The sequence below is a fragment of the Taudactylus pleione genome, unplaced genomic scaffold, assembly GCF_031769625.1.
Source record: "Taudactylus pleione unplaced genomic scaffold, aTauple2 ptg001318l, whole genome shotgun sequence".
NCBI classification, from domain to species: Eukaryota; Metazoa; Chordata; class Amphibia; order Anura; family Myobatrachidae; genus Taudactylus; species Taudactylus pleione.
Genome location: NW_028285718.1, coordinates 500,818 through 515,521, shown reverse-complemented (window position 1 = coordinate 515,521; position 14,704 = coordinate 500,818). Strand labels below are relative to the sequence as shown.

General features: G+C 47.4%; 1 protein-coding gene across 1 annotated transcript in view; it reads left to right on the top strand.

Moving 5' to 3' along the window:
• LOC148443173 (solute carrier family 66 member 2-like) overlaps positions 1–14,704 on the top strand; it is a 140,212-nt gene that overhangs the window by 3,958 nt on the left and 121,550 nt on the right. The window lies entirely within an intron of this gene.

Here is a 14,704-nt window from a genome sequence, read left to right as displayed (position 1 = left end):
AGGAGTAATAGGAGAGGAGACCTGAGTTACCGCCTCTCTGTGTAAGGAGTAATAGGAGAGGAGACCTGAGTTACTGCCTCTCTGTGTAAGGAGTAATAGGAGAGGAGACCTGAGTTACCGCCTCTCTGTGTAAGGAGTAATAGGAGAGGAGACCTGAGTTACTGCCTCTCTGTGTAAGGAGTAATGGGAGAGGAGACCTGAGTTACCGCCTTTCTGTGTAAGGAGTAATGGGAGAGGAGACCTGAGTTACTGCCTCTCTGTGTAAGGAGTAATGGGAGAGGAGACCTGAGTTACTGCCTCTCTGTGTAATGAGTAATAGGAGAGGAGACCTGATTTACCGCCTCTCTGTGTAAGGAGTAATAGGAGAGGAGACCTGAGTTACTGCCTCTCTGTGTAAGGAGTAATGGGAGAGGAGACTTGAGTTACTGCCTCTCTGTGTAAGGAGTAATAGGAGAGGAGACCTGAGTTACTGCCTCTCTGTGTAAGGAGTAATAGGAGAGGAGACCTAAGTTACTGCCTCTCTGTGTAAGGAGTAATAGGAGAGGAGACCTGAGTTACCGCCTTTCTGTGTAAGGAGTAATAGGAGATGAGACCTGAGTTACTGCCTCTCTGTGTAAGGAGTAATAGGAGAGGAGACCTGAGTCACTGCCTCTCTGTGTAAGGAGTAATGGGAGACGAGACCTGAGTTACTGCCTCTCTGTGTAAGGAGTAATGGGAGAGGAGACCTGAGTTACCGCCTCTCTGTGTAAGGAGTAATAGGAGAGGAGACCTGAGTTACCGCCTCTCTGTGTAAGGAGTAATAGGAGAGGAGACCTGAGTTACTGCCTCTCTGTGTAAGGAGTAATAGGAGAGGAGACCTGAGTTACCGCCTCTCTGTGTAAGGAGTAATAGGAGAGGAGACCTGAGTTACCGCCTCTCTGTGTAATGAGTAATAGGAGAGGAGACCTGAGTTACCGCCTCTCTGTGTAAGGAGTAATAGGAGTGGAGACCTGAGTTACTGCCTCTCTGTGTAAGGAGTAATAGGAGAGGAGACCTGAGTTACTGCCTCTCTGTGTAAGGAGTAATAGGAGAGGAGACCTGAGTTACTGCCTCTCTGTGTAAGGAGTAATGGGAGAGGAGACCTGAGTTACCGCCTCTCTGTGTAAGGAGTAATGGGAGAGGAGACCTGAGTTACCGCCTCTCTGTGTAAGGAGTAATAGGAGAGGAGACCTGAGTTACCGCCTCTCTGTGTAAGGAGTAATAGGAGAGGAGACCTGAGTTACTGCCTCTCTGTGTAAGGAGTAATAGGAGAGGAGACCTGAGTTACCGCCTCTCTGTGTAAGGAGTAATAGGAGAGGAGACCTGAGTTACTGCCTCTCTGTGTAAGGAGTAATGGGAGAGGAGACCTGAGTTACCGCCTTTCTGAGTAAGGAGTAATGGGAGAGGAGACCTGAGTTACTGCCTCTCTGTGTAAGGAGTAATGGGAGAGGAGACCTGAGTTACTGCCTCTCTGTGTAATGAGTAATAGGAGAGGAGACCTGATTTACCGCCTCTCTGTGTAAGGAGTAATAGGAGAGGAGACCTGAGTTACTGCCTCTCTGTGTAAGGAGTAATGGGAGAGGAGACTTGAGTTACTGCCTCTCTGTGTAAGGAGTAATAGGAGAGGAGACCTGAGTTACTGCCTCTCTGTGTAAGGAGTAATAGGAGAGGAGACCTAAGTTACTGCCTCTCTGTGTAAGGAGTAATAGGAGAGGAGACCTGAGTTACCGCCTTTCTGTGTAAGGAGTAATAGGAGATGAGACCTGAGTTACTGCCTCTCTGTGTAAGGAGTAATAGGAGAGGAGACCTGAGTCACTGCCTCTCTGTGTAAGGAGTAATAGGAGAGGAGACCTGAGTCACTGCCTCTCTGTGTAAGGAGTAATAGGAGAGGAGACCTGAGTTACCGCCTCTCTGTGTAAGGAGTAATAGGAGAGGAGACCTGAGTTACCGCCTCTCTGTGTAAGGAGTAATAGGAGAGGAGACCTGAGTTACTGCCTCTCTGTGTAAGGAGTAATAGGAGAGGAGACCTGAGTTACTGCCTCTCTGTGTAAGGAGTAATAGGAGAGGAGACCTGAGTCACTGCCTCTCTGTGTAAGGAGTAATAGGAGAGGAGACCTGAGTTACCGCCTCTCTGTGTAAGGAGTAATAGGAGAGGAGACCTGAGTTACCGCCTCTCTGTGTAAGGAGTAATAGGAGAGGAGACCTGAGTTACCGCCTCTCTGTGTAAGGAGTAATAGGAGAGGAGACCTGAGTTACCGCCTTTCTGTGTAAGGAGTAATAGGAGAGGAGACCTGAGTTACTGCCTCTCTGTGTAAGGAGTAATGGGAGACGAGACCTGAGTTACTGCCTCTCTGTGTAAGGAGTAATGGGAGAGGAGACCTGAGTTACCGCCTCTCTGTGTAAGGAGTAATAGGAGAGGAGACCTGAGTTACCGCCTCTCTGTGTAAGGAGTAATAGGAGAGGAGACCTGAGTTACTGCCTCTCTGTGTAAGGAGTAATAGGAGAGGAGACCTGAGTTACCGCCTCTCTGTGTAAGGAGTAATAGGAGAGGAGACCTGAGTTACTGCCTCTCTGTGTAAGGAGTAATGGGAGAGGAGACCTGAGTTACCGCCTCTCTGTGTAAGGAGTAATGGGAGAGGAGACCTGAGTTACCGCCTCTCTGTGTAAGGAGTAATAGGAGAGGAGACCTGAGTTACCGCCTCTCTGTGTAAGGAGTAATAGGAGAGGAGACCTGAGTTACTGCCTCTCTGTGTAAGGAGTAATAGGAGAGGAGACCTGAGTTACCGCCTCTCTGTGTAAGGAGTAATAGGAGAGGAGACCTGAGTTACTGCCTCTCTGTGTAAGGAGTAATGGGAGAGGAGACCTGAGTTACCGCCTTTCTGTGTAAGGAGTAATGGGAGAGGAGACCTGAGTTACTGCCTCTCTGTGTAAGGAGTAATGGGAGAGGAGACCTGAGTTACTGCCTCTCTGTGTAATGAGTAATAGGAGAGGAGACCTGATTTACCGCCTCTCTGTGTAAGGAGTAATAGGAGAGGAGACCTGAGTTACTGCCTCTCTGTGTAAGGAGTAATGGGAGAGGAGACTTGAGTTACTGCCTCTCTGTGTAAGGAGTAATAGGAGAGGAGACCTGAGTTACTGCCTCTCTGTGTAAGGAGTAATAGGAGAGGAGACCTAAGTTACTGCCTCTCTGTGTAAGGAGTAATAGGAGAGGAGACCTGAGTTACCGCCTTTCTGTGTAAGGAGTAATAGGAGATGAGACCTGAGTTACTGCCTCTCTGTGTAAGGAGTAATAGGAGAGGAGACCTGAGTCACTGCCTCTCTGTGTAAGGAGTAATAGGAGAGGAGACCTGAGTCACTGCCTCTCTGTGTAAGGAGTAATAGGAGAGGAGACCTGAGTTACCGCCTCTCTGTGTAAGGAGTAATAGGAGAGGAGACCTGAGTTACCGCCTCTCTGTGTAAGGAGTAATAGGAGAGGAGACCTGAGTTACTGCCTCTCTGTGTAAGGAGTAATAGGAGAGGAGACCTGAGTTACTGCCTCTCTGTGTAAGGAGTAATAGGAGAGGAGACCTGAGTCACTGCCTCTCTGTGTAAGGAGTAATAGGAGAGGAGACCTGAGTTACCGCCTCTCTGTGTAAGGAGTAATAGGAGAGGAGACCTGAGTTACCGCCTCTCTGTGTAAGGAGTAATAGGAGAGGAGACCTGAGTTACCGCCTCTCTGTGTAAGGAGTAATAGGAGAGGAGACCTGAGTTACCGCCTTTCTGTGTAAGGAGTAATAGGAGAGGAGACCTGAGTTACTGCCTCTCTGTGTAAGGAGTAATAGGAGAGGAGACCTAAGTTACTGCCTCTCTGTGTAAGGAGTAATAGGAGAGGAGACCTGAGTTACTGCCTCTCTGTGTAAGGAGTAATAGGAGAGGAGACCTGAGTTACCGCCTCTCTGTGTAAGGAGTAATAGGAGAGGAGACCTGAGTTACCGCCTCTCTGTGTAAGGAGTAATAGGAGAGGAGACCTGAGTCACTGCCTATCTGTGTAAGGAGTAATAGGAGAGGAGACCTGAGTTACCGCCTCTCTGTGTAAGGAGTAATAGGAGAGGAGACCTGAGTTACCGCCTCTCTGTGTAAGGAGTAATAGGAGAGGAGACCTGAGTTACCGCCTCTCTGTGTAAGGAGTAATAGGAGAGGAGACCTGAGTTACCGCCTCTCTGTGTAAGGAGTAATAGGAGAGGAGACCTGAGTTACTGCCTCTCTGTGTAATGAGTAATAGGAGAGGAGACCTGAGTTACTGCCTCTCTGTGTAAGGAGTAATAGGAGAGGAGACCTGAGTTACCGCCTCTCTGTGTAAGGAGTAATAGGAGAGGAGACCTGAGTTACCGCCTCTCTGTGTAAGGAGTAATAGGAGAGGAGACCTAAGTTACCGCCTCTCTGTGTAAGGAGTAATAGGAGAGGAGACCTGAGTTACCGCCTCTCTGTGTAAGGAGTAATAGGAGAGGAGACCTGAGTTACCGCCTCTCTGTGTAAGGAGTAATAGGAGAGGAGACCTGAGTCACTGCCTCTCTGTGTAAGGAGTAATAGGGGAGGAGACCTGAGTTACCGCCTCTCTGTGTAAGGAGTAATAGGAGAGGAGACCTGAGTTACCGCCTCTCTGTGTAAGGAGTAATAGGAGAGGAGACCTGAGTTACCGCCTCTCTGTGTAAGGAGTAATAGGAGAGGAGACCTGAGTTACCGCCTCTCTGTGTAAGGAGTAATAGGAGAGGAGACCTGAGTTACTGCCTCTCTGTGTAATGAGTAATAGGAGAGGAGACCTGAGTTACCGCCTCTCTGTGTAAGGAGTAATAGGAGTGGAGACCTGAGTTACTGCCTCTCTGTGTAAGGAGTAATAGGAGAGGAGACCTGAGTTACCGCCTCTCTGTGTAAGGAGTAATAGGAGAGGAGACCTGAGTTACCGCCTCTCTGTGTAAGGAGTAATAGGAGAGGAGACCTGAGTTACCGCCTCTCTGTGTAAGGAGTAATAGGAGAGGAGACCTGAGTTACCGCCTCTCTGTGTAATGAGTAATAGGAGAGGAGACCTGAGTTACCGCCTCTCTGTGTAAGGAGTAATAGGAGAGGAGACCTGAGTTACTGCCTCTCTGTGTAAGGAGTAATAGGAGAGGAGACCTGAGTTACCGCCTCCCTGTGTAAGGAGTAATAGGAGAGGAGACCTGAGTTACTGCCTCTCTGTGTAAGGAGTAATAGGAGAGGAGACCTGAGTTACCGCCTCTCTGTGTAAGGAGTAATAGGAGAGGAGACCTGAGTTACCGCCTCTCTGTGTAAGGAGTAATAGGAGAGGAGACCTGAGTTACCGCCTCTCTGTGTAAGGAGTAATAGGAGAGGAGACCTGAGTTACCGCCTCTCTGTGTAAGGAGTAATAGGAGAGGAGACCTGAGTTACTGCCTCTCTGTGTAATGAGTAATAGGAGAGGAGACCTGAGTTACCGCCTCTCTGTGTAAGGAGTAATAGGAGTGGAGACCTGAGTTACTGCCTCTCTGTGTAAGGAGTAATAGGAGAGGAGACCTGAGTTACTGCCTCTCTGTGTAAGGAGTAATAGGAGAGGAGACCTGAGTTACTGCCTCTCTGTGTAAGGAGTAATAGGAGAGGAGACCTGAGTTACTGCCTCTCTGTGTAAGGAGTAATAGGAGAGGAGACCTGAGTTACTGCCTCTCTGTGTAAGGAGTAATAGGAGAGGAGACCTGAGTTACTGCCTCTCTGTGTAAGGAGTAATAGGAGAGGAGACCTGAGTTACCGCCTCTCTGTGTAAGGAGTAATAGGAGAGGAGACCTGAGTTACTGCCTCTCTGTGTAAGGAGTAATAGGAGAGGAGACCTGAGTTACCGCCTTTCTGTGTAAGGAGTAATAGGAGAGGAGACCTGAGTTACTGCCTCTCTGTGTAAGGAGTAATAGGAGAGGAGACCTGAGTTACCGCCTCTCTGTGTAAGGAGTAATAGGAGAGGAGACCTGAGTTACTGCCTCTCTGTGTAAGGAGTAATAGGAGAGGAGACCTGAGTTACTGCCTCTCTGTGTAAGGAGTAATAGGAGAGGAGACCTGAGTTACCGCCTTTCTGTGTAAGGAGTAATAGGAGAGGAGACCTGAGTTACTGCCTCTCTGTGTAAGGAGTAATAGGAGAGGAGACCTGAGTTACCGCCTTTCTGTGTAAGGAGTAATAGGAGAGGAGACCTGAGTTACTGCCTCTCTGTGTAAGGAGTAATAGGAGAGGAGACCTGAGTCACTGCCTCTCTGTGTAAGGAGTAATAGGAGAGGAGACCTGAGTTACCGCCTCTCTGTGTAAGGAGTAATAGGAGAGGAGACCTGAGTCACTGCCTCTCTGTGTAAGGAGTAATAGGAGAGGAGACCTGAGTCACTGCCTCTCTGTGTAAGGAGTAATAGGAGAGGAGACCTGAGTTACCGCCTCTCTGTGTAAGGAGTAATAGGAGAGGAGACCTGAGTTACCGCCTCTCTGTGTAAGGAGTAATAGGAGAGGAGACCTGAGTTACCGCCTCTCTGTGTAAGGAGTAATAGGAGAGGAGACCTGAGTTACTGCCTCTCTGTGTAATGAGTAATAGGAGAGGAGACCTGAGTTACCGCCTCTCTGTGTAAGGAGTAATAGGAGTGGAGACCTGAGTTACTGCCTCTCTGTGTAAGGAGTAATAGGAGAGGAGACCTGAGTTACTGCCTCTCTGTGTAAGGAGTAATAGGAGAGGAGACCTGAGTTACTGCCTCTCTGTGTAAGGAGTAATAGGAGAGGAGACCTGAGTTACTGCCTCTCTGTGTAAGGAGTAATAGGAGAGGAGACCTGAGTTACTGCCTCTCTGTGTAAGGAGTAATAGGAGAGGAGACCTGAGTTACTGCCTCTCTGTGTAAGGAGTAATAGGAGAGGAGACCTGAGTTACCGCCTCTCTGTGTAAGGAGTAATAGGAGAGGAGACCTGAGTTACCGCCTCTCTGTGTAAGGAGTAATAGGAGAGGAGACCTGAGTTACCGCCTCTCTGTGTAAGGAGTAATAGGAGAGGAGACCTGAGTTACCGCCTCTCTGTGTAAGGAGTAATAGGAGAGGAGACCTGAGTTACCGCCTCTCTGTGTAAGGAGTAATAGGAGAGGAGACCTGAGTTACCGCCTCTCTGTGTAAGGAGTAATAGGAGAGGAGACCTGAGTTACCGCCTCTCTGTGTAAGGAGTAATAGGAGAGGAGACCTGAGTTACTGCCTCTCTGTGTAAGGAGTAATAGGAGAGGAGACCTGAGTTACTGCCTCTCTGTGTAAGGAGTAACAGGAGAAGATACCTGTTACTGCCTCTCTGTGTAATGAGTAATAGGAGAGGAGACCTGAGTTACCGCCTCTCTGTGTAAGGAGTAATAGGAGAGGAGACCTGAGTTACTGCCTCTCTGTGTAAGGAGTAATGGAAGAGGAGACCTGAGTTACTGCCTCTCTGTGTATGGAGTAATGGGAGAGGAGACCTGAGTTACCGCCTCTCTGTGTAAGGAGTAATGGGAGAGGAGACCTGAGTTACCGCCTCTCTGTTTAAGGAGTAATGGGAGAGGAGACCTGAGTTACCGCCTCTCTGTGTAAGGAGTAATGGGAGAGGAGACCTGAGTTACCGCCTCTCTGTGTAAGGAGTAATGGGAGAGGAGACCTGAGTTACCGCCTCTCTGTGTAAGGAGTAATGGGAGAGGAGACCTGAGTTACCGCCTCTCTGTGTAAGGAGTAATGGGAGAGGAGACCTGAGTTACCGCCTCTCTGTGTAAGGAGTAATAGGAGAGGAGACCTGAGTTACCGCCTCTCTGTGTAAGGAGTAATAGGAGAGGAGACCCGAGTTACCGCCTCTCTGTGTAAGGAGTAATAGGAGAGGAGACCTGAGTTACCGCCTCTCTGTGTAAGGAGTAATAGGAGAGGAGACCTGAGTTACTGCCTCTCTGTGTAAGGAGTAATAGGAGAGGAGACCTGAGTTACCGCCTCCCTGTGTAAGGAGTAATAGGAGAGGAGACCTGAGTTACTGCCTCTCTGTGTAAGGAGTAATGGGAGAGGAGACCTGAGTTACCGCCTCTCTGTGTAAGGAGTAATGGGAGAGGAGACCTGAGTTACTGCCTCTCTGTGTAAGGAGTAATGGGAGAGGAGACCTGAGATAGATTGATATAAGATAGATATGAGATAAATATGAGATAGGTGTCATGGCCAGGGTATTTCAGCATGGCGCTAGGCGAGTGTTACCTGTGAGGTCGTTGTGGTGCGGGCTGTCTGGTGGCGGAGCTGGTGTCTGGCGGGGGGCTTTGGCTGCGCGCGTTGTTGTGCGGGCCTGTTGTTACTCTGCGCTGGTAAGGCCTGGCGGCGTCTCCGTTCTGTTTGGCATGGGTGCCGCTATCTTGCCTTCTGGCCATGTGATGCGGCTGGCCAATCCTGGTGAGTCACATGTTCCCTCTGGCCAGTAACAGCACGGCATGGGGTATTTACTATTTAGGAAGGATCAGTGCCTTCCTTCTTTGCCAGTGCAACGTGTATCTCAGCCTAGCTGAGAGGGAGTTATCTGTGCTTATCCTGTTCCTGTGAATTCGCTGTCTGCCAGTCTGCCTGTCAGCTCCTAGCTTCCACTGGACTACCCCGCTTCCTCCATCACCCTTGCCCATACCTGAGTGCCTGAGCCTGCTGACATCCTGCTCATTTGCCTTAGTTCACTACCTGCATACCTGGCTTATTATTTCCTGCATCACTACCTGCATACCCGCTTGATTATTTTCAGTCTCACTACCTGCACACCTGGACAGTTCTAATTGTTTCTACTTGGACATTAACCCATTACTCCCACCACAGAACTCTTGTGCACATTTATATATTCCTGGACTTTTATTTACTGCCATATTTTATGTCTACTCAAGCACTTATTAAAAAAACTCGTTTTTTATTCAAACCCGCTTCTGTGATCGCTCCTGCTACCACCCCGGGTCCACAAAACCCAGAACATAACAGTTTGCACTGGCCCCATGGAGCTGGCCACGGACCAGGAGTCAGGAGTGGATTTGTTCCGGTGCATTTCTGGTCGTTTAGAAAATCTGGAAAACATGCAGCATCAGATGGCTCAATTTCTGCAAGAGATGTCCAAGCGACAGGATAGTTTGCAAACTTCCTTTTCTACCCCTGTAGTACCAGCATCTACATCCACATCAGCGTCTGGGAATACAGGAGGCAGATCATCTCCCCGCTTACATCTTCCTTTACCAAGTAAATCTGACGGCAACCCTAAACTCTGCCGAGGATTCCTAAATCAGTGTGACATACATTTTACCCTGCAGCCTGACAACTTTCTAACTGCAAGAACTAAAGTGGCTTATATAGTCTCTCTGTTATCCGGCCAGGCCTTGGAATGGGCTTACCCACTCTGGGAGCGCTCAGATCCGCTGCTAGATAATTACACAGGCTTTGTGTCATCTTTCAGGAGGATTTTCGATGAACCTGGGCGTACTGTATCAGCATCATCAAACATCATGACACTGAGACAAGGGGTCCGTCCTGTCAGTCAATATGCCGTGCAATTTGAAATTTTAGCATCAGAGCTCAAATGGAATGAGGAAGCCCTCACCTCGACCTTCTGGCATGGGTTGTCAGACCGACTAAAGGATGATCTAGTCACTCGAGAGCTTCCTACTAATCTGAACGACATGATTTCGTTGTGTATCAAAGTTAACCTACGCTTCAGGGAATGTCAGGCTGAAAAACACAGAACTGACCAGCAAAGGTCACTTGCCCCCTCCATTTCTACCCATCCCATTCCTTCTCCTACTGAAGAGGAGCCTATGCAGGTGAATCATACACACCTCTCCAAAGAAGAACGTCAGAGAAGAATGCAAAAGAACCTCTGTCTGTACTGCGGAGAGTCAGGTCACCTGCTGATCTCCTGTCCCCGTAAACCGGGAAATGCCAAATCCTAACTGACCCTGGAGACATCAAGTTAGGAGTTATGAGCCCGTCTCCAAAAATTAAAGATTTCACGATTACCCTAGCATTGGATCTTAAACCCAAACCTGTCTTTGCTACTGCTCTACTTGACTCGGGAGCAGCCGGAAATTTCATAACGTCTAGTTTCATAGATAAATTTCAGATTCCTTGTTCATCTCTAAACCATGCCATCTCTCTGACCTCTATAGACTGACGCCCTCTAACTAATGGGATTGTCACCAAGGAGACTCAACTGGTATTGGTCCGAATTGGGGCACTTCATTCTGTCCTTAAAATTTCTGGTGGTCTCAGAGGCCTCTCAAGAAATTGTTCTTGGTCTACCCTGGTTGCGTCAACATAATCCCAGGATTGATTGGAGTTCTATGCAGATTCTGTCATGGGGTATGGACTGTCAGAAATTCTGTCTTCCAAAAATTCGACCTGTAAGAAAGACAGTTCCATTAGTTTCTTCTGCCATTCCCAAGGAATATCAGATGTTCGCCGACGTGTTCTCTGAGCAGTGAGCAAATACCGTACCTCCTCATAGGGAATGGGACTGTCCAATTGAATTGATACCTGATAAGACACCACCTCGTGGTCGTACCTATCCGCTGTCCTTGCCTGAGACTCAAGCCATGACCGAGTACATCCGGGACAACCTGGCAAAGGGGTTCATTCGCCCCTCTACTTCACCTGCCGGAGCTGGGTTTTTCTTCGTTGGCAAGAAGGACGGTGGTCTAAGACCATGTATTGATTATAGAGACCTTAATGACATTACTGTAAAGAATCGATACCCTCTTCCCCTGATTACTGAGTTGTTTGATAGGGTCAAGGGCTCTGTCATTTTTTCTAAATTTGAACTGAGAGGGGCTTACAACCTCATTCGTATCCGAGCTGGCGATGAATGGAAGACCGCTTTTAATACCAGAGATGGACATTTCGAATATTTAGTAATGCCTTTTGGATTGTGCAACGCCCCTGCTGTCTTTCAGTTTCATTAATGAGATTTTCCGGGATCTGTTATATGTTTCGGTTGTTGTCTATCTGGATGACATACTGATTTTTTCACCTTCTGTGGCTAAACATCAAGAACATGTTAAAGAAGTTTTGACCCGTTTGAGAGAAAACCACCTTTACTGCAAACTGGAGAAGTGCATCTTTGGTGTGCCCAGTGTACCTTTTCTCGGCTACGTTATTTCTGGCTCCAGTTTGGAAATGAACCCCAAGAAGGTACAGGCAATTCTGGATTGGACCCGACCTCAGACACTGAAAGCCATGCAGAGATTGTTGGGCTTCGCCAATTATTATAGGCGCTTCATCAAGGGATTTTCTACATTGCTGGCTCCCATTACAGCCTTGACCCGCAAAGGTGCTAATCCTTTCCAATGGTCACCTGAGGCAGAGTCTGCCTTTCATCTTCTAAAACAGGCCTTTATCACAGCACCAGTTCTTCGACAACCAGGTCTGGACAGGCCTTTTTTGTTGGAAGTAGACGCATCATCTGAAGCTGTGGGAGCAGTCTTGTCTCAATGTTATGAGGACAACCGAGTCCATCCTTGTGGGTTCTTTTCTAAAAAATTCTCACCTGCCGAAAGGAACTACGCCATAGGTGAGCAAGAGCTACTAGCTGTTAAGTTGGCAATGAAGGAATGGAGATATTTACTAGAAGGTGCTAAATTCCCATTTACTGTATTTACGGACCATAGAAATCTCCAATTTCTCAAAAACCTTCAATGTGTGAGTCCTCGTTTAGCCCGCTGGGCAATATTCTTTGCCAGGTTTCAGTTCACCCTGACCTTCCGGTCTGGAGCACTTAATCAGAAGGCTGATGCCCTATCGAGATCTCTTCTCTGTGATGATCAATCTGAAAATCAATGCATTACCCCTGTCTTGGAATCAAGAGTCTTTGCCGCATTACAGCTTCAGCCTCCTACGGGAAAATCATTTGTGGCCCCTGAAGTAAGGAAGCGGCTTCTCACTTGGGCACATTCCTCTCGCTTCGCAGGGCACTCAGGCACTCGGAAGACCTTGGAGTTCTTGAAAAGACACTATTGGTGGCCTTCTATGAAGGCAGATATAATGGAGTTCATCTCTTCCTGCTCCTCCTGTGCCCAGCATAAATCATCACGACAAGCTCCAGCTGGGGAATTGCTTCCACTACCTACTCCATCACGTCCATGGACACATCTCTCCATGGATTTCGTCACAGACCTGCCAGTCTCTCAAGGCTTCAACACTATCTGGGTTGTAATAGACCGATTCTCTAAAATGGTCCACTATATACCGTTGAAGAAGTTACCTTCTGCCCCTGACCTGGCACAGTTGTTTGTCCAACACATATTTCGTCTACATGGCCTTCCTGCTGATATTGTCTTTGACCGTGGTGTGCAGTTTACTGCAAAATTCTGGAGGGCTTTGTGTTCTGTTCTTCAAGTGAAGTTAAACTTTTCCACGGCCTACCATCCGCAAAGCAACGGCTCCACCGAGAGAGTTAATCAAGATCTAGAGACTTTCTTAAGAATTTTTATGTCATCTTCCCAGGACAATTGGGCTGTCTTGTTGCCGTGGGCCGAGTTTGCACATAATGCTTCCTACCACTCGTCAACTAACCAAACGCCATTTCAGGTTGTTTATGGCCTTCATCCTCGTGTTCCCGAATTCCGAAGCCTGCCTGTTTTTGATGTTCCGGCCGTGGAGGACACGGTGCGGAATTTTGCTGCCATCTGGACTCAAGTACGGTCTGATTTGTTGAAGGCATCCTCTCGCTATAAGACCCAGGTCGATAAGAAGCGTAGAATAGTTCCACGCATGCAAGTAGGAAACCAGGTCTGGTTGTCTACCCGGAACCTTCGTCTAAGAGTTCCTTCAATGAAATTTGCACCCCGCTTCATTGGTCCCTTCACCATTACAGAAGTCATTAATCCTGTGGCCTACCGTTTACAGTTACCCCCATACCTAAAAATTCCTAATTCCTTCCATGTTTCCTTATTAAAGCCCCTGGTCCTGAATAAGTTCCATAATGCTCTACCTGCTTCTCCTTGAGTCCAGACAGAGAGAGGAGTTGAGTTTGAGGTCGCCCAGATCTTGGACTCTCGTCTACGCAGAGGTCATCTACAGTATTTGCTGGACTGGAAAGGTTACGGTCCAGAGGAACGTTGCTGGACCGATGCTCGAGATGTCCACACTCCCACGCTCATCAGGAGATTCCATTCTGCCCATCCGGAGAAGCCTGGTGAGTGTCCTGAGGCCACCCCAAAAGGGGGGGGTACTGTCACGGCCAGGGTATTTCAGCATGGCGCTAGGCGAGTGTTACCTGTGAGGTCGTTGTGGCGCGGGCTGTCTGGTGGCGGAGCTGGTGTCTGGCGGGGGGGCTTTGGCTGCGCGCGTTGTTGTGCGGGCCTGTTGTCACTCTGCGCTGGTAAGGCCTGGCGGCGTCTCCGTTCCGTTTGGCATGGGTGCCGCCATCTTGCCTTCTGGCCATGTGATGCGGCTGGCCAATCCTGGTGAGTCACATGTTCCCTCTGGCCAGTAACAGCACGGCATGGGGTATTTACTATTTAGGAAGGATCAGTGCCTTCCTTCTTTGCCAGTGCAACGTGTATCTCAGCCTAGCTGAGAGGGAGTTCTCTGTGCTTATCCTGTTCCTGTGAATCGCTGTCTGCCAGTCTGCCTGTCAGCCCCTAGCTTCCACTGGACTACCCCGCTTCCTCCATCACCCTTGCCCATACCTGAGTGCCTGAGCCTGCTGACATCCTGCTCATTTGCCTTAGTTCACTACCTGCATACCTGGCTTATTATTTCCTGCATCACTACCTGCATACCCGCTTGATTATTTTCAGTCTCACTACCTGCACACCTGGACAGTTCTAATTGTTTCTACTTGGACATTAACCCATTACTCCCACCACAGAACTCTTGTGCACATTTATATATTCCTGGACTTTAATTTACTGCCATATTTTATGTCTACTCAAGCACTTATTAAAAAAACTCGTTTTTTATTCAAACCCGCTTCTGTGATCGCTCCTGCTACCACCCCGGGTCCACAAATAACCCAGAACATAACAATAGGTATGAGATAGATATGAGATAGATACATAGATATGAGATAGATATGAGATAGATGTGAGATAGATAGATATGAGATAAATATGAGATAGGTATGAGATAGATATGAGATAGATACATAGATATGAGATAGATAGATTTGAGATAGATATGATATAGATAGATATGAGATAGATAGATAGACAGATAGATATGAAAAAGATAGATATATATGAGATAAATAGATATGATATAGATAGATATGAGATAGATAGATAGTTATGATGTAGATAGATAGATAGATATGAGATCGATAGATGTGAGATAGATAGATGAGAAATAAAGATTGATGTGATATAGATAGATAGATAGATATGAGATAGATATATAGATATGAGATAGATAGATAGATAGATATGAGATAGATAGATATGATATAGATAGATATGAGATAGATAGATAGATAGATATGATATAGATAGATATGATATAGTTATATATGAGATAGATAGGTATGAGATAGATAAATGTGAGATAGATAGATAGATAGATAGAAAGATAGATTTGAGATAGATATGATATACATAGATAGATAGATAGATAGATAGATAGATAGATAGATAGATAGATAGATATTGGTAAAGTTCCTTAACATTAGAACTACTAGTATAGTAATAATATAGAGAAC